Source organism: Eschrichtius robustus, chromosome 10 (genome assembly GCF_028021215.1).
Source record: "Eschrichtius robustus isolate mEscRob2 chromosome 10, mEscRob2.pri, whole genome shotgun sequence".
NCBI lineage: Eukaryota > Metazoa > Chordata > Mammalia > Artiodactyla > Eschrichtiidae > Eschrichtius > Eschrichtius robustus.
In genome coordinates this window covers 109067699-109080046 of record NC_090833.1, presented here as the reverse complement: position 1 = coordinate 109080046, position 12348 = coordinate 109067699, and positions in this window count along the sequence as shown.

The window sequence follows — 12348 nt, the reverse complement described above, 5'->3', positions numbered from 1 at the left end:
TTCACAGAAGACGGAAAGGCGGGGAGAAAAGGAACTGCTTCCTAATACAAAATTGCAACACATGTTTGCACAGGCTGAGCTGATAAGTTGTGGCAGATGTTAATGAAGTGCTCTCCTGCTGAGGTTTTTCATGAACTTCATTAACCGTGGCAATTTGCACATTCAGGAAATGTTTGATGGATTGACTGCTCCTGTTATCTCAAATTCTGGGTAAATGGGTTTTTAGGATGAGTTGAGGAAAGAAGATGAGCTCCTGGGACATTGAGCATGTGTTCCATTTGATACGTTTCCTGCATGTAAAATGTGGGCCTTTGTTGGTCTGGCACTTGGAAAAACCTTATCAAATCTACTTGGCATTAGCCTGGCCCTCCTTGCTGGTCCATGGTACACTTACCTCTCTTCCCATCTCTGACCTCCCTACCCCTCCACGTCCTACCCCGCACTTTTATTTATTTAAAATTTTAAAATTTAAAGTTGTATTTTTTTCAGAAAGAAGAAAGTCATTTTTATTCAGCCAATTTGCTTATTCCATTCCCCAAGGCTAATCAAGGCATGTGATTAATAATATTCCCTTAAAATTGCATCGTGGGAAGTGTTTTCACTTAGATTTAATGAAAAACACTTGGAAGCAATTGAGTGCCGGGGAGGCATGGTTGGTTATTATCCTTGTTTATGAATTAGCATGAGTTTAAAGAGTAGTTGATGCTAAAGGCTAAAGGTTTTCTTTCTTTTTCGTAACAATGTTCCAGCCACACTGAAACAGAAAGATTGATCAATTTCAGTGGGCATTTAGCCTGTAAAAGAAGCCGGAAGACAGAGATTTCTACCCCTTGCTTTTAACTAGTGACTCCACCTAGTAATTAAAAGCCAGTCATTACTCAATGTTATTCATTCCCCTCTGCAATTCAAAGAATCCTTAAAATGGGAATCACCACACAGTCCAACTCAAAGATGGTTTCTGATATTTAAATGAGATGAATATAAATAAAAGCTCAAAATATATGTAATAATCCTTATAAAGGGGACAACGCTTTGTCCTTTTTGGTACTCCTCACAACCCTCGAACAATTGTGTTCTAGATTAAGACTAAACTTTCTTGAAAACTCAATAGAAGTTTTTCATTTTTGAGAAGACTGGACAACATCTGTGTGCTTTGTTGCTCTGTATATCAGTTAATGTGAAGTAAAATGAAGGTGAGGAATTAGTTAATTCCCGAGTTATATTTATGTTTGATCTTTGCACTTTGTGTGACTTTGGGCAAGTTGTTTCCCCTCTGAGAGCCTCAGTCTTCTCACCTGCAAAATGGGGGTAACAACAGTTTTTGTTGTTATTGTTGTTCTAAATTGTACCATAGAGACCATCAGTAAATGACACTACCCTAAGTGTGTTTGAATTTTACATGGCTTGTATTCACTTAGTGAACCAAACTCAGCTAACCCTTCTATGTGGGGATGCTATGCGTCTGGACATCTTGTATTGAGTAAAGAAATGTTTAATTACCTTTTATTTCAGTAATAACACCTCATAAATTAATCATGCCTCACTCTTTATGAAGATAAAATACCACTGTGTTTAGCTTAATCTATTTGCTTGTAATCTTGCTTCCAAGGGCAATGTAATTAGTTGCTTATCTGTTTGGAGGATTACATATGAAGATTTAGCCAAAGCTAAAAGTTAATTGGGTTTTGTCTTATGACCTATGAAAAGCCTGTAATTTTAGTGCTTCTAGTGGAGAAGGGAAGATGACAGATATGCCTTTCTGCTAGAGGTATATCTGTCCCCATTCTTCTCATCAACCACATATATAAATATTGTTCTTGTAGGTTACAAAAGAGTTTTATATTCTTATACAATCCTATAATCTAGGGTTAATATTATCCCCCCTTTTGAGATAAACATAAGTTCATAGAGGTTAAGCAACTTGCCTAAGATCATCCAGCTTATACAAGAGCCAGACAAATTCAGGTGTTTTGACTCTAAAACGTGTTCTGGGAAACCGTAAGTTCCACACACTAGTCCTGCTTTGGAAAGGTTGGCAAATTCTGGTGGAATCTCGTTGGGATGGTCTCTGTTTGTATTTAATAGTAATCACATTATTATTATATTTAGCATCTTCTGTGCCAGGCACTGTGCTGATTGCTTTATAAGCATCCACCCTATGGGGTAAATGCTGTTGTCCCCATTTTACAGTTGAGAATATTGAGGCTTGAAGAGGAGAAATAACTTGAAGTGGCAGAGCTGAGAACCCAACCCATCTGATTTGCAAGCTCATGCTCTCACCAGACCTCTCAGTGATCTCGGCAGGGGAATTCCCTGGCGGTCCAGTGGTTAGGACTCTTCGATCCCTGGACAGGGAACTAAGATCCCACATGCCGCGGCCAAAAAAGAAAAAAAAGTTTTCGGCAGTTTTCTGTCTGTGTTCGTGTTCGTGAATTCATTGTAAGGAGCTCCTTTTGTCCTGAACTCTGGCCTCCCCCTCTCTGATGACACCCTCTTTATTGTTGCCTCTCCCCAGTTCCTGGAGGAGTGTTTCCTTGCCCACCAGTACGGGGGTTTGTCTTCCACACGCCCCATTTCTTTAACGCAGACGTGACTCCTACACTGAGTTTTGCTTGTTCACCAGCTATGACTGAGGCCCCTTTATTTCTTTTCCTCCTCTGACGAATACACTTACATCCAAAAAGGTCCCTCTTCTGCTCTAAATTTCCACCTGGAAGGAGGGGATGGGCGCAGAGGAGGTGGAGGGCAAAGCACGCCCCCGCCCTGCACAGACCGGGTGTGCCTGGAGCTGGTGGGCAGTGAATGAACAAAAGCCCTCTGCTTGGAAGCGAGAGGCCTGGCTCTGCCCTCACCTGTGGGATCTTGAACAAGGCCCTTTCTTTCTCTGGGGCTCAGTTTCCCCTTCTCCAAAAAGAGGCAGTTACAATAGATTAGATGGTCAATATTTTTGATATTATAAGTGGCCAGATATTTGTTAACAGTAGCCCAGCTGGGTCTCAGGAGAGGGCCACATTTTCTTTCTTTCTTTTTTAAAAGTCTTTGTTTTTATTTTATTTTAAAATTTTATGTTTATTATTATTTTTTATTTTTGCTTCTACCCTCCGCCCCCCGCCCCCCGCCAGGGATTGAACCGGGGCCCCGTCGCCGAGTTCTAACAACTGGGCTGCCAGAGAAGTCCCAAGGGACACATTTTCTATCAGGGCTGCCACAAAAGTGGAAAGGTGTCATCGCTCTTAACTTGGATCTTCCTGATTCTGGCCCACGGTTCCACATATACTGTCAAAATAACTTAAATGGAGTTTTCAAAGCTTTTATTTACTTTTACAATAAAGCCTCTTAAGGTTCCTTTCAAAAAGATTAGAAAATACAGATAAGCAAAAGAGCAATGGATCTAGACCAATAATCTTCAAACTTCTTTAACTTTATACTTCTAGCAATCAGACCGTTTTGAGCTCACCTTCCCAATTTATTTATAAAAGTTACATGCAATATAAAACCCACTAAAGTACAAATTAAGAAAGACCAGATAACCACATAGAAAATTAAGCCTCAGTTTCCCAAAGCCCAGTGGACTGTCGGGCACCCACGCCCCTTTTGGAGACCACTTGGCCTAGACTCGTTCACATCTAGTGACATTGGCCAGAGCTCTGAGGACAGGCTGCCAGGTCTGTTTTCTTGGCACTCAGCACCCCCGGATCCTATCAGTAAGCCAAGCACGTTTCTCGGCTGAATGAATGAAAGGATGAATGGGGACTTGGTGGGGGAGGGGCACAGGATGAGTGTGAGCTGAGGGGAGGTTGGCTCTGAGCCCTGGTTGCAAGGCAGAGCCCTGGGTGTGTGCTGGTGATCCGCTGACATTTTCACCGAGACCCAGGACTCCTCGGAGGCCAGCCCCACAAGTCACATGCCGAGCCAGGCCCTTCAGAGCTGGCGATGCTGTGTTTCTGCAACACTGAGGCAGCAACCAGTACTTGAAAAATCACAGGATGGCAGATAATCAAAACCGAACGTGATCATTGGCTATCTAGGGAGATGCCCAGAAAATCGGCTTGCCCCCCAAACTGGTGTGCCCTAAATCTCACAGCCAGTGTGTGGTGAGAAGGAAAGCAGCATGTTGGTTAGTGGGAGGACCTATAGATATTTACATAGAAGTGTTTAGAACATCCAGTTTGCCTAATGAACTCCCAGCCATTCAAGCCACTGCAGGCTGTCATCACTATGACTCCTGTTCTCTGGGCGGGGGGGCCCATCCCCTCCCTAGGATATCTGATGAGTAGTTCCACCCAGATTCACATCAGGTAGATTTCCTTCATGGGAGCTCTGGGGCTGGGGGCGTGAGGCTAATTGAACCGTGTGGATAAAAGCGTAGAGAACACTCACCCTAAACCTGCCATCCCTACTGTGCGTGTGTGTATTAGCATGAAATAGACATGTAGACAAATTTAGCTCACTACCTGGCACATAGTGGGTTCCAATAAAGGTTCATTTCTTTGCCCTCCTTTTGTGCCCTTGTCCCGGCTGCCACCTCCCTCTCCAAAGCCCTTGGCTCTTCCAGATTCTACCTCCTTCCCTGCCCGGTTCGAACCCCCGGAATCTCTGAGCAAGGACTCCTTCCCCCAAATTCCTCCAGCACTTGCTGTCTGGACCACGCAATTCAGGACTTAATTACACCCAGCCTCGCATCATCCGCGAGTTGTTTCACTGTGTGTGTTGCCCCGAGCCCACCCCGTTAGTTTGTAAGCACCCCTGGCCCGAAGAGGGGGATGCAAAGGAACCAGCAAGGCTGGACTCAGTCCCCTCTCTGCCACGTCCTCAACAAATTATTTAACCTCTCAGCTTCAGTTTCTTCAACTGCAACACGGAGATAATGACACCATCTCTCACGGCTGTTGCGGGGGCTAGTGGGTGTGAAAAGCGCTAAGATGTCAATCGTTGTATGAGTGTAAAGGGCTGTTATTATCACCTCTGTTGGATCCACCCTGCCTGGTGGAGTGTAGATGATAAATACCTGATTGAATGCAGAATAGCTTTGTGACAGCTCCTGTCTTGGGCTCCAGAGAGCACCGGTTTGTGCCTAATCCTGCAATTATTCCCTTCGTTGACAATGCAAAATCGGCATCCTCTCAATCCCCCTGTACCCTCAGCCTTCAGCTGATAAAGCCAGGGCTGCCGCCCCTGGGAGAACAAAACTGCACCCTCTGAATGACCCCAGGCTGCACCACAGCGCCCTCGATGGGCAGCACAGGGAACGGTGGAAGCTGTTCCTTTTACCAAGATGGTGGTTGGGGGCAGTCTTTTCAGGGACCCTCCCCTGCAGAAGACTCAGCAAGGCCAAAGGAACACGCATGCTTTTTGTGAATGGTATCACAGCAGCGGTGGAAGCGTGCAGACTTTTTCCCTGCCACACTTTATAAATGAGAGAGAGGAGTGTCTGCAGTAGCCAGCTACAGGAAGCGAGAGAGCAGCAGTTTCCCTGGGAGGTTTTGATAAGAAGCCAGGCACTTACTTTCCCCCCCTCTATGTTGAAAACTCCGGTTTAGGCTTGCTGGCGAATGCCACGCAAAGCTCATCTTTTGTTAGTCTGCCGACCAATGTTATTGGTTATAATTGGGACAATTATGGGCTGCTCAAGGAAACGAAACACAGATGTTGAAGCCCAGGATCAGGGTATTCAAGTCCAAAGCTGCTTGCTTTAAATAGTCCATTTCCCGAATCATCCTGCCTTACTTGAAATTCCCCCAGAACTTGCCCATGTTCAGAACGAGATGGGGGAGGATGGGATGGGTAGCGGTGGGAGGGGAAGCCAGACGCAAAGGGAGAGCCGCACAAAGAGAGAAGGAGGAAAAAGGCTGAGCCAGAGAGAGTTTGGATGACTTCTGAACATCGTATTCCACAGGACCCCGGCAGAGACCTTTAGGTGGGAGAGACGGGCGGGAGGAAGAAAGATGTAAAGAAAGAGAAGAGACCTCCAAAGGATTCAGCGTCTGGAGACCAAGGTCAACCTTGCAGAAATCTACGCGGAATTCACACACAGCGACCGCGATCAGCCACGTACTGGTGGAGCACAAGGCAGGGTCCGGTTTCCGCCCCCCGCATCATTACTAGCGATTTGTATTCGGTGCCTAGGGGAGCAGGGTTCCCTCAGGATTAAAAACCCAAATCCGAATCAAGTTCAGTGATATGCTGAAAACAGCCTGCACGCCCTATGAAAAGAAGTCAGGCGCAGAGAGAAATCACTCACAAGGGTGCTTGGAGGGCTGGGGGCTTCTGGAGGGTTGCCTTGAAATGCAAGCCCTCACTCCCACCCCCAAGTGCCTGCCGGTCCCCTAACCTCACACCTATAACCACCTTGTCGCCACAGACAGCAGTGACAAAGTAGGGGCCACAGCTGGGGAATCAAAACTTTTCCTCATTTCCAAGTTCAGCTCTTCGGCATCTCTCTTCAGGATAAAAGCCTCAGCCCTCCCCTCCACCCCCCCATCCGAGCCCAGAAAAGAAGACGAATGAAGGGATAATCTCACAGGAGGCCAGCAGCATCCACACTGGACAAAGGAGAGGGGCTGGGGAGAAAGCCCTGCCGCCCGGCTACTTCCCCAGGCTCTCAGCAGCGAGTCTTGGGGCTGGGGCTTGCTTGCAGTCGCCTACCTGGGAGCTGTCAGTAGCCAGGCTCCTTCGGATGTGAGGCTCCACGGTATCAGCCACACCAGCATATATATGCTCCCCCCCCCCCGCCCCCCGCGCCCCACACAGCCCTCCCCTTCCCTGCCCACCTCGATGACACAGACACACGCTGACCCCCTTAATCAAGCGAGCAGCAGAACCTACCATCCTTCCTGGCTGTTCCCCGCCCCCCTAGCTCTGTGCTCAGACCTGTGACATCCCAACCTCCCCATCAGTCCATTCCCAAGCCTGCTTTACCTGGACTCAGCTCAGCCAGGATCCCACAGCTGCCGTCCCTTTGCTTCCAGAGGCGCTGCGAAGACTGACGGGGAGCTCTGGCTAGTCAGGAAGAAAAAAAGGCTCCTGGTGACAGTGACAAGGCAGACCCCAGTCCTGGAGTCTCCTTGAGCAACCTTTGTGCCTGAGGAATGAAGAACAGGGAGTGGGCAGAAAAGGGGGGAGCTCCCACCGGCACAGAGAAGCCCAGAGCTGAGCTCAGATGAGCCCCCTCCTGCTGTCACCGCCCCACAGGCAGCAGCAACTAGGCCGCTCAAGGGAGTGGCTCCACCTGCCATGGGCCGGGCCGGAGATGCCTCACAGGTGCCCACCGTGCAGCACAATGGAAGATGCTGAGATTTTAGACTCAGCATGAAGTGTCTGAAATTCTGGTTAGAGCAAGTTCTCTGTGTGAACCTCAGGTCCTCCTTCTGTAAAGGGGTGAAATATCTCCCAGGATGGTTGTGGGTAGAAAAACGAGATTCTGTTTGTATTTGGAACCTTTGAGACATTTAATAAATGCGAGTTCGGCATCCTCTCCATCCTTTCACAAAAATCATTCCGACTGAATCTGAAACTCCTCTCCCGACATCTACCGTCACAGTAGAGTGCTTTTAAAGCTGCTGCTCTACTTTAGGGTGTCACCACCAAGCACCCACCCCTCAGCGTGGAGCCTCCTTCCCTTCCCTTCCTTTCCCTGTGGGAAGGTAGCCTCACGGTCAGCCCAGGCAGGGAATGTTTAGATTCTGCAGCGCCCTTGTGGATCCCTCCTTTCCCAGCTGTAGGTGAGTTACACCATGACCTCCTCCTTGGCTCTCCCAAGAAGATCCACAAATATTCTAGAATCCCAGGGTTTGAGCCTTAGTGGTCCAAGGATGTTCAGCACTCTCTCATGTGGCGAGTCTGGCTCTCTGATGGACCTGAGACTTGGTGGAGAAGGATTAAAGAAAACATCTGCTCTGACTGCTAATGGATATGGGGTTTCTTTTTGGGGTGATGGAAATGTTCTGGAATTAGATAGTGCTGATGGTTGCACAACGTAGTAAATATACTAAAACCCCACTGAATTGTATGCTTTAAAATTGTGAATTTTATGTGAAGTATATCTCAATAAAAAAAAAAAACAAAAACAACCGGAAGAAAGCAAGGAAGAGAGCAAGCAAGCAAGCAACACCTGCCCCAGGTTAAGAGCAACACCTTCTAAGAACAAACTTCGCTTCCATCTGTATTGACTACAAAAGGGTCCAGGAGACCGGCACACTCACGATTTTCCACTTAGATGTCTATTGCCCAAATCTTACACTTTGTTACTACAGGGCAAAGCCACCACTATGAACTCTGAGAAATCAGCATGACATGTGGTCAATTTTGCATCCTGTTGTATGTTGGGGCCTGGAGCTTGATTTTACACACGCTGTGGCAGATGTTGCTGGTTGCCTACTCGACACCCATTCCCCTGTTCCTCCTTACTACACAGTATACTTGATTTTATTCTAGGTGGCAATGTGCTCCACTAAAAGGCTACCTTTCCCAGCTTTCCTTGCAGCCAAGGGTAGCCAATAAGAATCAAACTGCCAGTCATTGGGTAGGGCTTCCAACTCTTTTAAAGAGGAACAATTCAGGTAGAAGAGCCCTCTTATTTGCCTTTCTTTCTTCCTCCCTGCCTGGAACACAAATGTGATGGCTGGAGCTTCAGCAGCTATGTTGGATCATGAGACAGCTTTGAGCGTGAAAGCCATGAACTAAAGATGGTGGAGCATCAGGATAGAAGCATTCCGGGTTCTGGTTGACTATGGAGCTGCCACACCAATCCTGGATTTGAAACCTCCAACTTTTTTTAAGAGAAAAAAACTCAAATATTTATTTCAAATGTCAGGATTCAGTTCACTGTTGCTTAGTAACAAACCACACCAAAGTCAGAGGCTTTGTTAAACAACAAACCATTTATTTGGCTCTGATCCTTCAGATTGGCGACTTAGGCTGGGATCAGCAGGGAAGTCCTGGTCTCAGGCACCCTCGTGAATCTGCAGTCAGCTGCACGTTGGCTGGCTGTCGGTTGGAGGCATCTTGGTTCTTTCCCAAGTGTCTTATCCTTCCTGTGTTTCTCACATCCCCTCAGCAGGCCTGGTCTGGCATGGTCTCATAGCAAGGCTGAGGTGCGAGTGCAAGCAAGTACAATCAAGCAAGGCGCCAAGCAGAAGCACGTAGAATCCCTGGAAGCCTAAGCCTGGCGCTGGCACTCCGTTTGCTCTGGCTGCATTTATTGGCTAAAGGTCATCACAAGGCCAGTCCAGAGCCAGGCTGGGTGGAGACCACAGGGTCAGAGGACAAAGGGGTGGCTATACCGAGGCTGTTCACTGGAGCCATTGCTAACTTTTTTTTTTTTTAATAATTGATAATATACTTTTAAAAAAATTAATTAATTTATATTTTTGGCTGTGTTGGGTCTTCGTTTCTGTGCGAGGGCTTTCTCTAGTTGCGGCAAGCGGGGGCCACTCTTCATCGCGGTGCGCGGGCCTCTCGTTATCGCGGCCTCTCTTGTTGCGGAGCGCAGGCTCAGTAGGTGTGGCTCACGGGCCCAGTTGCTCCGCGGCTTGTGTGATCTTCCCAGACCAGGGCTCGAACCCGTGTCCCCTGCATTGGCAGGCGGATTCTCAACCACTGCGCCACCAGGGAAGCCCCATTGCTAACTTTAGCCACCACATTTTGTTTAAACCCTTCTTGGGTTTTCTGTTACTCGCAGTAGAAAAGCATCTTCCATGATCTCCCTGCCCTCGAGCATCTCATCATTCCCTGGGTGTTGGGGGACCAGATGCTTTTCTGTCCTTGCAGTGGAGGGAGAGAAAAAGCAAGAGTGAAAAGCCACTTAACTTCTCTGAACTTTTCTTTGCTCCTTTACCAAATGGAAGCGTTGAACCGAATGAGCCGGACGTTCCTCCTGGGTTGAATGAAGCTGCTTTTTGTGGGGGGTTGTTTCCTGTACCGCCTGGAGCGGAGGGCAGGAATGAGCCCAGAGGGAGTTTACGGCCACAGTTGTGTGTGTGGGGGGGGGGGGGGTGGGGGGTGGTGGTGTGTGAGAAGCTTGCCTCTCGGAACAGCAGGAGTGAACTAGCAGGGGTGCCAACTGTGGGTGCAAACTGGGTGGTCAGGGTCACTTAAAGGCTTTCTCCTCTGCACTTGGTGGCTGAATCAAGACACCTTGAGGCCCGTGGGCTTCCCTCGGGGGTGGGACCTGGTCTTGGAAAAGCAAGCTGCCCTCTGCTCTTCTGACTGACAGCACCTACTTATTCAGATCATTGGAGAGGAGAGGTCACCTCTGCCCATCCCAGCTCCCCATCCTCTTGCAGCCAAGGGGCCCAAGCCAGGGTGGCTGCAAGCATTAGACTCCATTCAGTTCTTTTTTGAAAAAAATTTTTATTTCATATTGGAGTCTAGTTGATTATCAATGTTGTGTTAGTCTCAGGTGTACAGCAAAGTGATTCAGTTATACATATACATGTATCTATTCCATTTTTGTCGTTGTTTTAATCATTTATTTATTTATTTATTTATTTATTTTTGGCTGTGTTGGGTCTTCGTTTCTGTGTGAGGGCTTTCTCTAGTTGCCGCGAGCGGGGGCCACTCTTCATCGCGGTGCGCGGGCCTCTCACTATCGCGGCACAGGCTCCAGACGCGCAGGCTCAGTAGGTGTGGCTCACGGGCCCAGTTGCTCCGCGGCATGTGGGATCTTCCCAGACCAGGGCTCGAACCCGTGTCGCCTGCATTGGCAGGCAGATTCTCAACCACTGCGCCACCAGGGAAGCCCTAATTTTTAAAATTTATTTATTTATTTATTTGGCTGCACTGGGTCTTCGTTGCCGCCTGCGGGGTCTTTAGTTGCAGCATGCGGGATCTAGTTCCCTGACCAGGGATCGAATCTGGGCCCCCTGCATTGGAAGTGCAGAGTCTTAACCACTGGACAACCAGGGAAGTCCCTATATCTATTCTTCATTCAGTTCTGACAGGTAAGTTTGGAAGCAGATCTAGAAGCTCTTAAAACAGCCGCTGGCAAATTTCAGTGGAGGGAGTGCAGGGGGAAGGGACAGCCAGAGCTGGGCTTCCACCGTGAACATCTCAACCTTCCACCTACCCAGCACTTGTCCCTCTCGAAGGAAAGAGGCCCTCATCACCGGGGATTTGGCTGCTCAGAATTTAGTGATTAATTACAGCACCTAGGCCAGTTGGTCTCCTTAGTAACCATGCGAGCAGGGTCCCAGCTGGAAAAGCTGCTTCATATTTTCAAAGAGGGCAAACCCTCTTCACACTGTAAAACACCCTAAATCAGAACACAGATAGCTTTTGAAAATGGAGAGACTCCCCTGTTTCTCCCCAACCTTGCTTCCCCAAATGGATGGGCTTTTGGGGCTATTGGGGGAAAGTTGAGTGGTAGTGATCGTTTTAAATGAAGAGTTAGGCAAATCCAATGTCAAGGCAAAGAACCCGTTGTTACTGTCACAAGGGTAGGTTTTGTGACCCAAAGCATTCAGCCCAGTGCTACTCCAGGTGACGGGAGAGCAAAAGCGAGACGGACTCAGGTGTCCCGCCCTTGAGAAGTGAGCCTGCGGGACAGGACAGCACACACTCCGGTGGCTTAGAAATGAGAGAATGAGAGCGCACGTCATAAGGGGCTAATTGCAGATCTGCCTGGAAGTGAGAGAAAAGTTCGGGTGAGACGGGAGAGACAGGATGTTTGTCTTATTTTTTGAACGAAATGTTAAGAAGCTGAAGATCAATTGCAGGTTCTGAGTGGGTAGAAAAGGGGCAGCTGGGCTTCAATCTGGGTAAGTATCAGGATTGGGGGTATATTGGTCCGCTCAGGCGGCCACAGCAAAGCACCACAGACCAAGTGGCTTAACGACAGACATTCATTTTCTCACAGTTCCGGGGGCTGGATATCTGAGGTCAAGGTATCAGCAGGGTTGCATCCTCCAGAGGCCCCTCTCCTTCTGTATTCTCCTCCCTGTGTCCTCACGTGGTCTTCTCTCTCTGTGTGTCTGTGTCCTCATCTCCTCTTATTATAAGGACACCAGTCATATGGGATGAGGGCCCACCCTGATGATTTTATTTAACCTTAATCACCTCGTGTAAAGACCCTTTCTCCAAATACAGTCACATTCCGAGGTCCTGGGGATTAGGACTTCCACATACATATTATGGGGATGGGAGAGCACAATTCAACCTGTAATGGGGGAAATGATACTGTGCCCATCAGATAATGGGGATAAAGTCCCAGAAAGGGGACTAAAGGTCACTATGGGACACCGGGCGACTCATGTGCACAGTGGGTTCCTTCCCCTGCCCCCCACCCAGACCCCCAGACCCAGACCCTGGTAACCCCAGACACCAACCCCTGACCATACATGTCCCGCTTTG